This window comes from Triticum aestivum, chromosome 7D, assembly GCF_018294505.1.
Source record: "Triticum aestivum cultivar Chinese Spring chromosome 7D, IWGSC CS RefSeq v2.1, whole genome shotgun sequence".
NCBI classification, from domain to species: domain Eukaryota; kingdom Viridiplantae; phylum Streptophyta; class Magnoliopsida; order Poales; family Poaceae; genus Triticum; species Triticum aestivum.
The window spans coordinates 21,302,717-21,318,879 of NC_057814.1; the positions used below are offsets into that span (position 1 = coordinate 21,302,717).

Genomic DNA, 16,163 nt, shown 5'->3' on the forward strand with positions numbered 1-16,163 from the left:
TGTAGAGGCCCGGTCGGCGCCGCGGGTGCCGAATACCACGGCAGGGCGGCTGGCCCGGTCGCAGCGGCCGGCGGCCCGTAGGGGCCGGCTAGGTAAATCCGTATCCCCTGGACGGCGGTGACGAGATTGTTGAGGACCCCGGTGATCTCCGCCGGGGAGTAGACAGCGGCCGGTGGTGCGGTGGAGGGCGCCGTCATCTGGGTGGTGGCGGCGCCGGAGGATGCGACCAGCAGCGCGGACAGGGAGGGCAGCGGCGCGGTGGAGAAGGCCAGCGGCGCGGTGGTGACGGTCGGCAGCGGAAGCGACGGGATGGGCGGCGGCGAAGACATGATCGGAACTGAGCTACCTGATACCAAGGTGTTAGGAGTTAGGGTTCTGCCGGTTCTAGGGCGGAGATTGTAGGGAAAAGATGGAAGAAGACGAGGTCGAGGGCGCGGCGGCCGGCGGCTGGGCGCCGTCCTTGCGTGGTGGAGAAGCTCCTGGCTCCCTAAGGGAAGCCGAGCAAATACTGATTGCTTCTTGCTTGATTAGATTGATATAACTCCTCTCCTTATATAGAGAGGTTTACTTGACTCCTAAGCAAACGACCCTAATAACGATAAGATAATTGGGCTAAGCCCCTAATAACGATAAGATAACTTGGGCCACAGCCCACTGGGCTAAGCCCCTAATATGCCGGTCATAACAGACTCTGCTTTGGTGATTTCAGATCCTGAAGCAAGAGCACAAGGAGGAGGCCACCAGCACCACAGGTCCGGATCAGGCCAGATCTACATCGATTACAGGCCAGGTGTGTTGCCCTTGATTCGTTTTTGTTCCTAGGTAGCTAGGCCAGATCTACATGTGATTTTGTAGCCTAGGGAGTGGATGCAGCAGCCGCAGCAGCAGCAGCAGAAGCCTCCACAAGCTGCTGCTTCAATTTCGTGACATAGTCCGGTCATCGCTTCCTCCTTGGATTTCCCTGTGGGCCATGTGAAAAGTTTCGGAAATTTATGTCCACACCAGTCTCCCATTTGCCCCAAAAACAGAGATTAATGTGGTTTCATAGATTTGAGAAACTAGAAGGAATTGAGGCCTTCCAAGCATCCCATTTGGCCTTCTCCATGCTGGAAAGCCAAGGAAGGTTCGAGAGATGAGATCAGACTACGTGGTTAGGCGCGATGAGAAACAAAGAGAGGTTCAGCAAGGTGATGCATCTCAGAGAAAGAAGTACAAGAGCAGTATGTATCTCGGTTTGTTCCTTGGAGCTTGAAGGAGATTACACAAAAAGAAAATCATAGGACGTACTTATATCATTAAATCTCAAGTGCTAATGCTTTTACCAGAAAACATGTTCAGATATAAACAGTGTCGTCAATTAGCACCATCTGTAGTGATTTGCCCATTATTAACAGCAGCAGGCCTGACATATATAATGGTGTTGACTGGGCCGACAATGACCAGCTTGAACAACCAATCAGCCATTGTCATCTTGAGTTGCTCAATTTGTATGTATAGCTTCACCTGTTGTTAACAGGTCTCCATCAGTTTTTCCACATCAACCACGTCTGCCGGCACCAACTATCATGAGTGATGACAGATATTACTATACATATAAAACAGGATGGTAACATTTTGTACTAAAGATGCTTCCCGCCTCGGTGCTATAAAGCGGGGCGAAAGCCTTTTTCGGTAAAGATGCTTCCCGCTGCCTTCCTTGAGATGCTCACTTGTCTTTTTTGTCCCAAAGTTCAGATTAATAAATCTCAGGAGTTGGTAAGAGCAATTATTGGTTTGGTAAGAGAAGCAAGAGCGATGCTAACCAGCCAGAAGGTGTGTACGCAAGTCTAAAGGGCATGAGGATTGCAAGAGCTTCTGCCGGTTCTTGTTGGCTTCAACAACGAGACTAGTGTTCCCCAAATCTGGCCGGATCTTCATCGATTACAAGCCAGGTGCGTTGTGCTTAATTTGGTTCTGTCCCTTGTTCTCTTGTCAACATCCCTAGTTGTACTACTCGAACTATCACCCTAACTAGGTAGATGCAAAATAATTAGTTTTGCTTGCCATTACAGACCACTAGGTGGTTGTTCTTTGGTTCTGTCCAAAAAGGAATAACAAGGACATCTCCAGCAACTTGTCATCAACAACAAGTTAGTACACTCTCGGTCATACCTGGGCTCCAGGAGAGTCCAGGATCTGTACGATTAAGCTTCAATTACCACAAGACCAGCCGAGCACCAGGTCTCTTTGTTTTTCTGCGAGGATCTGGGAAACTATTCTGATGGTACCAGACTCAGACCTGCATAAGGAGATCAGCAAGACCGATTGGATCTAGGCAGGTGCGTCGTCCTTCCCTAAGTTTTTGGCTATCTTGCTGTATATTTTCAAGTTTGCAAGCCTATTATACTTTGTGAGTCATGTGTTGGGATTTCTTCCAGCACCATATGCACAGTAAAATTTTATCCTGAAATAAGACGAGTGTGTCTTAATTTGTGACGATGCCAAGGTCTCGTGAGCTAGCCGATTTTAGTTGCCATTCATTGTTTCCTCGGATTAACAAAATATCAGGAACTAGTCTATGCTCTCGTTACAGGCGATATACTTAGCATGTGATGGGCATATGCTCTTGCATTGCAGATTCACTAGTGTGTCAATTTCTAGCTTCCTGAAGTCCAAACATTGTTGTTATCTGAAGATTTCCTAAAGTGAACATGACAGCTTCTTTTAATTAAGGCAGTGTTTGTTATGGTATAATATATTGTTTTCTCCTAATGACGTGTATGACATTATAGCTTTGCTTTCCTTCTTATTAACATTCTTGATTCAGTACATCTTTCTTGCAGCTTAATTAATAACTTTAGCTATTTGTTTCTCCATACATCGAGAGATACTATTAGATAGATGTTGAGAAAACTACGGAAGTAAGATACCTGGAACTGTTACATTAGCCGATTTTCATGTTGGCGAGCTGGCAGGTATGCTAGCTTGGCGCCTCGTTGCCTTACTTGGTTAAAATTTCAATATCTGGGGAACTTTAACTTGAGATGTCCCTACAAAAGCAGAGCATGCACGTTCAGTTATTTGGTTCAGTTCCACTCGTTCTTGTCAGTTAATGAACTTAAGTTTGCAGCAGTTGACTATAGCATAGTCCCGAGTGTTTAATTTTTTGTTTTGTTTTGATCAATTATGTGGGTTAGACTTAGATAGGTTAACATAAATGAAATATGAGTTTAGGAGGATTACTTTTGAAATGTTTTGCTTATTTTCACTTTTCTAGCGGAATACAGTTAAGTTTAATTAATACATTCGTTACTTCATTTTGCAGACGGGGTCGTATTTCTATTTTCAGTTATCTACTCCACTAATATTCCTGAGACGAGCCAGTTTTGTTTTCAGACTTGTATTCGCCTGAGCTAGCTGTGAACTATGTACGATTTCACACATTTTAGCTGTGGCTGTTAAACAGAAGAATTATTTTGTGATTCATTTACTTTCCAAAGAATTGGCTTGCGATGCATTAATGCCTAGCTATTCAATTTCATCGTCATATGACTACTGTCTTCAGTCGTTGCTTTTGTATCTCAGTTGAAGTGATATTGCTCAGCGCAGTGTCTGTGTTCCGTTTTATATGTAATTATGTTCCATGTGAGCGTGCGGCCTATGTCTGCCTCTCTACTGGCTGCCGTCGAGAGGGAGAAGGCCCGCCCCTGACATTGTCCTCTGACATGCCTGTTATTCGCAGCTTCCATCGGCCAAATGTAGGTGCACATCTAAGCTAGCTGTACAGTATGCCAAGGCAGTAATAAGTACACATCTTGTATTTTAGCTTCTTCCTGTTTCTGGTCTATTCCCAGATTCGTGTAAGAAAAAGAAGCCTCTACGGCAAAAAGATGAAGAACTGAAGTGCATGATCAAGATGAAGACTGAGCATGAGAAAAGTGCATTTCCCCTCTTTACAACTAACTGCAGAGAGGCTTTTTGCAAACTTCTCCGCGTGATGAATCTTCATCTAGTGAGTTCATTTTGGTGTAGGGATTGGCATGCAGCAGTGGATGGAAATTCTTGATGCAGGATTCCCCTTGGAAAGCTTATTAGTATGTTTCCCATACCAGTACCATACAATGCTACCCTGTAAATACTTGCTATACCTCTGTGCAGGTGTTGAAGGTGCACAGGCAGTTGAGTGGAAATGTTGGCAGCCCATTTTGTAGTACGTTGCCTCTGCATTTTCTCAAAACATCTACAGTATGCTTGCTTGTTTACTGTATTTCTATATGTGGGTGGATGTATGCCTCTTCATATATAGTTCAACTGTTCCAGTCATTAGCAGAGGAAGCATTCTTTTTTTTGCGAAAAAGCAGGAAGCATTCTGCAAAGTAAAATAAAACGGGAGCACATCTGAAATACGGAAAAGGGAAAGGTTATATCCAGCTCTATGACGCCAGAACATTTTTTTTAGAAAAGGAGGAATACCCCCGGCCTGTGCATCTGGACGATGCATACGGCCAATTTGTTAATTATTAACACAAGACCTTACAAAGTCGTACAACAGTAAGACCAAAGCCACCATCTTCGCAACCTCTGTCGCTACTCCTATCTAACTGATGAAGGGGCGCTGATGGTCTGGGCCTAATACCAAACAGACCTCGCAGCCAAACCTAACATCTAAGACCTGAGGTCCCAACCAGGACGCCTGCCGGGTATGGGCACCCACCAGTCCGGCGTGCTCCTCAACCAGGACGCCTGCCGGGTATGAGGCCGCCACAGCCACCTGCCACATATCCATCTTCAGAGCTGTACTGTTGCATCGGCCTTGCCCGGTCTCGCTGCCGCCAACGCCACCACGACGCCAGACAGCGTCGACCTCCTGCGCGTGTCCGTCACCACACATCTGTCGCCAAGCCTCCGCTGCTCCATGCCACCAAGAGCCGTCGCCAAGAATATATAGAAAGAAACACCGTTCCACCGAAAGGGAGGCAGCACATCCCCACCCCTCGCAGACCCTTCCATCTGATCCCAATGTCCTTGGCGTCGCCTCCAGGAAGGTTACGGTGCACGGGGCGCGGCCGACGCCCGATCCGCATCGGATCTTGGGCTTTCACCCGGACATGGGTCGGAGTGGAGAGATGGTGCCCTCAGCAGCGCCCCCAAGGAGGAAAGCGGCGCCAAAAAGCGGCGTTGCCGCTGCCGGCCAGCTAAGGCGGCCAAGGTTTCCCCCGGACACCGATCTGCTCCACCAGAACACACCGGAGGTGGATCCGGCAAGATCCAAACCAAACCGGGGACTGGGAAGGGATGCATGGAAGGGAAGGGGGCAATACCTCCAGATCTGGCACGCCTGCGGCTCGCCGTCCTCATGGCCGAACCCTCAGGCACGCTGCACGCCACGCCAGCAGGGGCCGCCGCCCTGGATCCGATGGCCTCCGTGAAGAAGAAGCGCCGAAGACCCCGCCGCCACCTTCCCCGGCGCCCGCGCGGGCTTTCCCGGCGATCGTCTCCGGTGGCGGCGAGGGGGGTGGGGGAGATGGGGGGAGGCGGCGGGGGAAAACCCTAGACTCCCCTGAGTCGCCCTAGGGGCAACGCGAGGGACCATGACGCCAGAACATAGCTGATGCAGAACACTGGTCGCTCACCTGCCTTGCTTCCTCTCTGTCTCTAATTTTACCACTCTGGCATGCGGATGTATTGGTAGTGTTTGGTTATGCAGGTCACCAGCTGGACGGAAGGGAGATGCTTCATTATTTGGAAAATGCCCACAGATTCGATTCCTTAATACACCTGAAGATGCGTATCCAGTGCTATCATACATTCACGCCACATCTGATCTACTCCCTCCGTTCCGAAATAGATGACCCAACTTTGTACTAACTTTGTACTAAAGTTAGTATAAAATTGAGTCATCTATTTCGGAACGGAGGGAGTACTATATACCCACTGGGTCTCCTCTGCTTTATTAAGACGCGCAGCTGGACCGTTTGCTGCTAGTTCGACCTCCACGAATGGCGCTTCACTTATCCTGCTTCTACTGGCTGTGTTTAGCACTGCTGCTACTGTTCCTGTGTTCAAGTGTGATCATGTTGCCTACTGATTATTTCCGGTTGTGGCTTTTAAAATAAGATGGCAGTTATTGTAAGACTGGCACTCTGTCGTCTTTTCATATTAACTAACGTGTCTAAACTATGTACTGCTATTCTTATGTGCTTGTTTCAGCTATGGCTGTTAAATAAAAGACTTGGTTTATGATTTGTAATCTCAAACATTGACTTTCTTTTCAAGGAACTGGTTTGTGATCTGTAACGTGTGGCATTTTAATTACTTTTTGAAGAATCGCCTTGCCATTCATAATGTTTAGGTATTCATTTTCAATGACAGATGGTCAGTGCCTTTAGTTGTTTCAGTTGTAACTGGCCTGCCTTGTCGCTCATTCCATGCTGGATTGCATTACTTACTTTCTTGATCAATGCATTCATGCACTGATAATGTTTGGGATTCCTGCCGTTGGCTACAACATGCAAGTATGTATCCACAAATTCCAGCAACACATAGAGGATACGATGGATGAGCTCAAGTAAGTGCTTCTTGGTGCTTCTGAATACTAGAATTAATCTTATTTGTTCAACATGATCTTCTGGTTCAGTGTGATTTGATTCCTACAACATGATCTGGGTGAGCTCCTCAGCGGAGGGTTTGCCTATGTGTGATTTGGTAGCGATCCTCATCGGGTCCTTGGCCCAAAGTTCATGAGGAAGTTCCAGCTGCCAGGTCTCAACTTTGTGATGTGTTTCGATGGCGTTGGCAGCACACCGGTGTCTGCAGTGTGGTCTCAGCTGACCAGGTACTTCGACAGTCCACCTCCTTAGGCTGCGCCTGCGGGATGTTGTTTCCTCAAGGCTGTGTCTTCCGAGGGGCCAGGTTCGATTTGGCTCTGTTTAGCTAACCTCTTTTCTGCTTTGGTTTTCCACTTTGCTCTTCTTTCAAGTCGGCCATTGTTCTTGCCATGTTTCTCGGTTTTCTCACCCTTGTCAGGCAGTATAGATAAGAAGACATTTGCATGATTCCTGTTGGGGTTGGCAACTTGTGATATTGCTTATAAGTTCCTACTTCCTAGTCTAGTACGGAGTATTTAATAGTGATTGCCGACCCTGAGCAATGAACCAAATTCAGCACCTCGAGTTGCTCATTTTGTATCGCCATCAGGTTGTCCATATCAACCATGTCGTCCAAGAGTGCGCCAGCACCAGCTATTATGATCAATATTTGAAAATATACAGGACGGCAGCATCTGATGTACGAAAGATGCCTCACTCTGCCTTTGCTTAATCCGCACATCAAAGGCTACACCATAATTTTAATAGCTTAGATTAACTTAAACAAATCGTCAGGGTTGGTAAAAGAACTAAGTACAACGATATGTTGTTAACCAGCCAAAAGTGTGTATGGGGATTCCTCGTTTTCTCAGAAATAGACGAGGATGCCAAGGCCCTTGTTGGCTGGTTCTTGTTGGCTTCAATAACTAGCGTTCCCCACTCAATCAAGCCAAGCAATTGCACTGTTTTGTTGAGTCCAGATTCTCCGCCGCAACAAGGAGGTCACCACGGCCAGGGATCCAAATCTGTCCGGATCGATATATATTCATATATTGATTACAAGCCAGGTGTGTTTCCCTTAGTTTTTGTTCCTGATTCTCTTGTTATTATCCTACTAGGGGTTACTACAATTACCCTATCTTGGTCGATGCAAAATTAAGCAGTTTTCGTTGCAATTACAAGCCAGGTACGTGGTTATTCTTTGGTTTATGGGCAAAAGGAACAAGGAGGGCAACTTTGGTTTGAAGATCAAAGCCAACTACTAGTCATAAACAAAGTGCTAGCACTGTCAATCATACCCATGACTCCATGAGAGTTTAGAATCTCCAAGATGTCTTTTTTCTGCCAAGGATCCATGAGTCAATGCGGATGATTTCAGGTTTACAAATCCACAAGGATATCACCAAGGTCAATCGAATGTAAGCCATTACAAGACAGGTGCATCGTCCTCCCCTGGTTTTCTGGCTATATTAGGTTGTACTCGCGATAGTGGCCAGTTATCATTGGGCCATTTATTTTTCTTTTATTTAACAGACAGATGATACTTTTCATTTAATAAATGGTTGTGTGCATCATATGATGCAGAGGCCGGGGGTTTTCCTCCTTTTCCTGGACAATCTTCCTCGGTGCAAACAGTTACCACTCTTGTTGTATCTTCTGATGTTGGCAAGCACAGTATACTTTCTGAGCAATGCCTTGCGATTTCTTAGAGCATCAGAAGCACCGTAAAGGTTCTTCTGGACAAAGGTCTGCTGAGCTGGCAGGCATGTTTAGGTTTTAGTTGCCATCCATTTATTTCCTGGGATTAAATACAATATCCGGAATCAATCTACAACGTTGTTGTTGATAATTCTTCTTAGTCGCGATATACAATATCAACATTTTGGGCATTTTAACTTGAGATTCCCGTGTGGAAGCTGAGCATGCATTGGCAATTGTTAGGTCAAGTGTCACTTGTTTTTGTTCTACGGGAGCATCTCAAGTTATACAGTTGACTATATCCATTCTAGGTGTTTAAAATGCATATGGACTTGCCTGTCGTAGCTGCTGTTTTTTCGGATTATGTGGGTTGGAGCAAGATAGGTTTAACTGTACAAAATAAGACTTTAAAAGGATTAATTTGAAAGGTTTCAATTTTACATCGTGGCTGGAGATTTTAAATTGTTTCTGCAAGTGTGTGCTATTAACAGAATGTGCTGAAAGTCCATTTAATACATCTATTAATTCATTTTGCAGTGGTAATCATACCGAGGAAAATGTACAGCCAGGCCACCGCCAAACAATTAAATATTAATTAGCAATTATTAGAAAGTAATGGCAGAGATTGTGATTATTCTGGCCATTAAAAAGATAGGAAAGGCCTTGGCAAATGGAGTAGCAGATCCAGCCAGTACCCAGTTAGTGAAGTACAAGACACAACTAATAGAGTTACAGAGCAGCATGGGTCGCATTGGGAGGGAGCTTCGTGTAATGCATGGCGTTCTTTGTGAAATGGACATTTGAAACCGCAATGATCAAGTATATAAGGGCTGGTTGGAGGATGTTCGGAAGGTTGCACATGTAATGGAGGACATGGTAGATGAGTACCTATATCTACTTGGTCAGGACCGTGATATAGGGTGTTGCTTTTACGTGAAGAAAGGGTTAAGAAAACCAAGATCTCTGCTTTCTCTGAACCGGATAGCTTTCAAGGTGAAACAAATAGAGAAAGACCTCACACACCAGTCAGAGACTAAAAACCGTTGGCTTCCCATGATAAACACCGGGGATCCTAGCAGCTCGAATTACATTGTAAAGAGGTCCCAAGATCTAGCGAACACTTCACGATCCCTTGATGAAGAAGATCTAGTCGGGATGGATAAAAGCCGAGAACAACTTGAGCAATTGTTGGCAGGTGATGATTTGGAGCGCGTTGTGATAGCCCTGCTTGGAATGGGAGGACTTGGCAAAACAACTTTGGCTGCAAATGTATATAGGAAGGAGAGACAAAAGTTCCAATGTCACGCCTGGGTCTCCATATCCCAAACTTATTTTACAGAAGATATCTTAAGGAACATAATCAAAGAACTTTTCAAACATGAAGTTGGTGTTCCATCTAACATTGCGACAATGGACATCACATGCCTTGAAGAGACACTGAAGACATTTCTAAAGCAACAAAAGTATTTGATCATATTGGATGATGTTTGGAATCCACAGGCATTTGATGGCTTGTCTAGAGCCCTTATTCATAATGATAAAGGCAGTAGAGTAATAATCACAACAAGGCAAGGGGATGTTGCTGCACTTGCCTCTCGAGGACATATCTTAACACTAGAAGCTTTACCAGAAGAGAAGGCACGTGATCTCTTTTGTAGGAAAGCCTTTCCAAGAGATACAAATTATGAATGTCCTGCCGAGTTGAAGTCTTTGTCAGCAGAAATTGTTTCCAAGTGCAAAGGCTTACCTCTTGTTATTGTTTTAGTCGGCAGCCTCTTGCGTGTGCGTGAGAAAACTGTCGAAGAATGGAGAAGAATAAATGACCAATTGAGTTGGGAGCTAATTAATAATTCGAGGCTTGATCACATAAGGAATATTTTACACCTGAGCTTCATCTACCTTCCAACACACTTGAAAAGTTGCTTCTTGTACTGCAGCTTATTTCCAGAAGACTATCTTTTTAAGAGGAAACATCTTGTACGGTTATGGACAGCAGAGATGTTCATCGAGGAGAGGGGTGAAAGCACATTAGAAGAAGTAGCAGAAGGCTGTCTGAAGGACTTGATTGATAGAAACCTGCTACAACTTGTTAAAAGGAACAGTTTTGGTAGGATGAAGGCATTCAGAATGCACGACATCTTACGTGAATTGGCGGTTGAATTGTGCCATAAGAACTGTTTTGGTGTCACATACAAGGATGATTGTGGGGTGTCTCTTGAGACGGATGGACGTCGATTGGTACTGCATAGACCAAAGAAGGATATTCAGCTGCCTTTTTCCAGTATACACCGACTTCGTACGATCATTACTCTGAATGCATGCATGGTATCATTCACTCTACTACATATGCTATGTAAGAAGTCGAGATATATGACGGTGCTGGAATTAAGTGGTCTGCCCATCGAGAAGATTCCAGATGATATTGGACATCTTTTTAATCTCCGCCATTTAGGTTTGCGTAATTCAAAAGTGAAGATGCTTCCAAAATCCATCGAGAAGCTCTCAAATTTGTTGACACTAGACCTTCATGGATCAGACATACGTGAGTTGCCTAGTTGGATTACCAAACTGAAGAAGCTCCGACACTTATTTGTTGAGAAAAAATTTCAGCCATATAGAGAGATTCAAAGTAACAATGGTGTGCGTATCCCCAATGGTCTTGGAAATCTAACAAACTTACAGACACTACAAGCATTGGAAGCGCAAGCTACATCTGTTAGACAGTTAGGGGAGCTAACACAACTAAGAAGCTTGAGGTTATGGAATGTCAAGGAAATTGACTGTAGATGCATTAGTGATTCTCTAGTTCAGATGCGACATTTGTCCAACCTATATGTGAGTGCAAGTGATGACAACGAGATTCTGTTGCTGAATTTACGCCTGCCAAGCCTGCAAAAGTTATCTTTGATAGGACGGCTAGTGAGAAGAACATTGCACAAGTCTCCTCTCTTCCAAGCTGTCGAAGGGCAAAACTTGTATTCATTGGCTCTATCTTGGTCACAACTGACAGAAGACCCCCTTTCATACTTATCTCCATTGTCCAATTTGACATATCTACAGTTCACCAGAGCATACACTGGAGAGAAGTTGACATTTCTCACTGGATGGTTTCCCAAGCTAAAGTTTCTCCATCTAAGAGACATGCCTAATTTGAATAGGCTAGAGATAGAACAAGGTACCATGGTGAGCCTGGAAAGATTAGCACTAGTCAACCTCGAGAGCATGATGGAGGTTCCACTTGGCATCAAGTTCCTCATGCCCCTCCAATATGTAGGCTTCCACGAAATCACCGGTTACTTCTTGATGTTGCTCCAGCAATGTTCTGCGATTCGAGGGACGCAATGGGGGTATAGTCTCCGACGTTGACCTACCACAATCTGGTGGGCAATATGTACATACGTAAGGTATAGCAACTCACCTCCCAACTAGTACCATCTTTTCGTCGTCCCTAATCTGACCACTTTAACATGTTGATATGATGTTGGTTATGCAGGTCATGGCCGGGCCAGGGGTGGCCTGGTTTGCCCCGCTGCCGTGTCCGGACAGCAACCGCGACTGTGCCGGAGGCGCGGACCTCTCGCACGACGGCGGAGGAGGTGGTTCCCTCCCGCTCGGCCTTGGTGTTGCTGCTCCTGTCGCTTGGCCCTTCTCTCCGGTCTTCTTGGCCTCGTGTTGGTGCTCGTAGTGAGACAGCTTGGGTGGCAGCGCATCCGCGATGGCGCATGGTGTTGGGCGGTGGTTTGGCTGGTCGGCTCCGGTTGGGCGGTGGGGTTGGTGTACGGGAGAAATCCTTGCGGTTCGGCCGGCACCGATGCGGTGACACCGACAGGTGCCACCATTCCTTCTTGGAGGGTGTCGGTGGTAGCCATCCTCCACTTCCCTCTGCGTACCCGGGGAAACCCTAGGACTCGCCCGGGTGGCAGCGTCGTCGGCGTCGCATTCCTTCTTGAAGGTGCCGCTTGGTACGCGGCAGATCGGAGCCTCGGGCGGTGGTGGTTTGTCTCCGGAGGGCGCAGCGGTGGCGGTTCATCCATGCTTTGTCGAGCTGCCGTTGTTGGCATTTCTTTCTTCTTTTCTTTTGGGCTTGATGTGCTGCTCGCCCCAGCAATGCTATGTGTATGGTGTTCGTTTCTTTGGAATACAAAGCGGGGGGAAACCCTTTTTCTGTAAGCATGGGTTGTGTGAACACCTCAAGAATAAAATTTGTTAGTGATTCATAATGCTCAGGTATTGGTTTGTGCTCACCTAAAAAAGCAAAAATGATTTGTGATTCATTACTGCTGAGGTATTCATTCTCTCTCATAACTGATGTATTCAATCTCATTGTCATACGGTTAGTGTCTTCAGTTGTTGCTGTTGTAACTCAGCTGAAGCGGTACGATGAGCGCATTGTTCCATTTTACATGTGCTGTTTCTTTTCCGGGTCACTTTTCTTGCGAGCAACATGCACATTTGGTCCTATTTGTGCCTGGCTGTGGTCCGCGTGAGTGTGAGATCAGATTCACTGGACAGGGATCATGGGGACAATGAGTCACTGACTCCAAAATGCACTTTAAGAAACCGGTTTGTGCTCTCAGTCTGTCATAAGGAGCAGTATATACATAGTAATCGTGACTGCGTTGCTGCTTATCTTGCGGGTTTCCTATCAGTTAGCGGGCAAGGTCGATCGAGACGTGGATGTGTCTGTTTCCTGGCCATAGCAATGCCGTCTTGCGGGTTTCCTTCCTATGAATTAGCTCAACGGATGACAGATAGGTTGCGAACACCAATCCAATTGGCACAACCCAAGAGAGCAGAGCAGCAAATTAAGCAGCCAACGCAACACAACCGGGTGGGTAATTTGGGTGATAATCCCTTCCTTTACTTGGTCCGGTGAAATTCTACCATACCTTACCTTGTAGAGGGGAGGGCGGAGGGGCTGGATGTAGATGGAGCAGTCAAGCAGGTCCAAGTGGATTCGCATGCTCGATCATCCCCACCGCGTCGCCATCCCCGCCGACCTTCCACACCTTCCCCGCCACTGCCGCAGGTGGCAGCCAGTCTACGGGCCTTGGGCCGCGCCGTCGTCAGGGGCAGGGCTGCCGTTGCGCTTCCTCTTCCTCGTCAGCGTCGGCGAATGAAAATGGAGTAACCGTATTTGTTTTGTTTCGATCTTCTTGGGGGGGTCTCCTGTCCCGTTCTACAGCAGCGATGGGGGGCCCTCGTTTGGCTTTGACTTGTCACCACCGTGTCACTAACTCGTGCAGTCCAGGGCCACATGTCAGTGGGCCATCAAACAATGCTATTCCGATTGTCCTCGTGAAAACCCTCTGTCCTAAGCCAGCCAGACCGCCTGCCACCTCTACCAAGGCCCCTATGGTCTTCTCTCTAAGGGCCTCTTTGATTCATAGGATTGTAAAAACACAGGAATATTGAAACCGTAGGACTGAAATGGCAATGTCCATTGGATCCCTATAAGATTTGAGTTTGTTTGATTATGTCACGGAAAAAACAAAGGATCTCTTCGAAGAGGTTGGAGTGGATGTTATAATTCCCGTGAAATGTAGCACACGTGAATCCTTAGGAAAAAATCCTACAGTATTCAATCCTACGAATCAATTGACCAACGCAGGAAAAATACCTAAGGATTCTAATCCTTCAAAGATCCTATGCAAATCCTTTGAATCAAAGAGACCCTAAACCTCCCCTCTACCCCGACACCGGCTACCCATCCCGAGCTCGTCAAGCTTAGACTTGGTCCCGCGGGCATCCCCGTCTCTACTCGTTCATGGCAAGGTTTCACTGGGGATGCTGTGGCGCTCCCGTTTTCGCTCATAGCTCTGTTTCTTCTTCTTCAACGATAATCAATCGACGTCGGTTATGTTTTTCAATCGGCTTACAGATAGCAAATGCCTCAAATTTATCTTTGCGACTGCCCATGGACCCATTCCAGAAACAAGAATAGAGAGAACGTGCAACGTTAAATCGTTGATTACGACCGCCTCAATAGTCGAGGTTGATTTTGCGATAAAATTTGTTTACTTGCACCATCCGACAAGCAACCGAATCATTTCCCGAAAGTTTGAGCCGATTGAAATTTTCTACCGAATATATATCGCCCACAATTGTTGAAATAAACTCACATAAGATCTAGTAGGAGGGTGCCGAAAAAACAAGCAAAAACGCACACAAAAAATATTTTCAAAAGGATTTCACCGAAATATGTCCGAGTGGGTGTAGTTTTAACAATTTTGAGGAAAATGACTTGAATGTATGTAGCCTTCTTTGATTATTAGAAGAGGCTCCTGTGCAAAGTCTCATCGACCAGATGCATCCCCGCAAGTAAAATTTCAGAACTGAACAACCGGATAGGCCATAAATAAAGGAGGACCTGCGGCAATAATTGACTTAGGCATAACTATGCAAATCAACCAGAACACACAAATGGCAACCAAAGGATGTAAACAATTCTCACCAGCATCAAGCCTCAGATATTTAAGTAAAAGCGCTGCAATGTAACACCATTGGCATCAGAACACAGCAAGCATGAAACCAAGGTACAGAGGTCCGTGATTGCCAACCAAAGAGCAATCAATTCATGGTTGCAACAGAATGGTAGTCGTACCAACTTCGACAATTGGCTAATCATGTGCTAGCAGGAATAAGAGACGGGCGCAGATATCCCAAAACTGAAAACAAACCTCAAAGGTGTCTTGCATGTTCAGGAACAGGACATCGACAACTTCCTGGGAAATTTGTGTGGCATGCACCCATTGTGGTGACTTCAACACTTTTTTTTGGGCGAGGGTTGACTTCATTACTTCGCAGAATGTCTTACAAATTCTAAAACATGTTCACAAACTAAATAATTTTTTTTTTGAATTTAAAAAAGGAAAAATGCGGGACAGGGAGTCTCATGGGAAAGTCTACTTGGGCCGGCCCAATGTCTGCGTGGCGGCCACATGGTGTGTGTTCTCGAACCATTCTAAAAACCGAAGAGTACCCTAAAAAAAACCGAAGAGTGGGTCTAGTGGAAAAGTCTACTTACCCAATATCTGCGTTTAGCGACCACAACCACAACCACAGGGTGCGTGCTTGGTCGATAAACATTGACCTAAGAGCATAATAGGATTTTTTTTTCTTACTTCAGCGTGGCCATGAGACCATATGGATTGACCTCACCATAATGTAGAAGAGCTCGTAAAGATTAACAAACGCAGAAAACTTGGTTTCAGAGAGCTTATACAGGTAATCACGTTTTGTTTCCGCTCCTCATTCCTCGGGCTCCCTCTTCTTCCTTCACAAATCAACTAACGTTGAGACTTGGGTCGTGTTTTATTTTTTGGGCAGGCACGAAGCACAAACAAAAATTTAATAGCTTCTTTTTCAAATTTATGAATATGTCCTGAAATTCCAAACATTTTCGAATCCAAGAACAATTTTCAAATTTTTGATTTGTTTTTTGAAGTTCTGAGCATTGTTCTCAAATTTGTGAATATTTTATTACAATTGCAACATTTTAAAATTCATGATATTTTTTGAAATTGTAAATATTTTCAACATATGGAAATTTAAAAAATTGGAACATTTTTCATATTTAGGGAATTTTTATGAAATATAAGAACTTTTTCATCAAGATATTTTTTACAAAATTGTAATCATATTTTGAAAATTTTGAACTTTTTGAGAAATACCGAACAGTTTTTTGAAATCGGATACATTTTGCAAAAATGAAAAAGAAACAAAAGAAAAGAACATGGGAAACGTTAATACAAAATCATGCCAAGCACAACATCAGCCGGCACAGAAGGCTTCGGTGATCCCAGTTGCAACACTAGCAGCAGCCAGCGGGCTTGCATCACCCTCAAGCAAAACCAGGCTTGTAGCACGACAACTGCAACGCAACAACGGCTCGTCGAG

General features: G+C 45.4%; 1 protein-coding gene, 1 long non-coding RNA gene and 1 pseudogene across 4 annotated transcripts in view; all 3 read left to right on the plus strand.

Moving 5' to 3' along the window:
• Positions 1–16,163, plus strand: part of LOC123164213 (disease resistance protein RPM1) — a gene marked incomplete in the record, with an annotated part of 60,098 nt that overhangs the window by 9,324 nt on the left and 34,611 nt on the right.
• Positions 691–4,302, plus strand: LOC123164215 (uncharacterized). Of its 3 annotated transcripts, none has more exons than XR_006482211.1 (4): positions 691–790; positions 1,735–1,931; positions 2,052–2,318; positions 3,305–4,302. It is a non-coding gene; the product is annotated as an uncharacterized lncRNA (long non-coding RNA). The 3 variants fall into 3 exon arrangements; XR_006482210.1 differs by lacking the exon at positions 691–790 and having other exon boundaries at positions 812–1,931; positions 3,305–3,737; positions 3,834–4,302; XR_006482209.1 differs by lacking the exon at positions 691–790 and having other exon boundaries at positions 831–1,931.
• On the plus strand, positions 5,501–12,548 carry LOC123164212 (disease resistance protein RPM1-like; annotated as a pseudogene).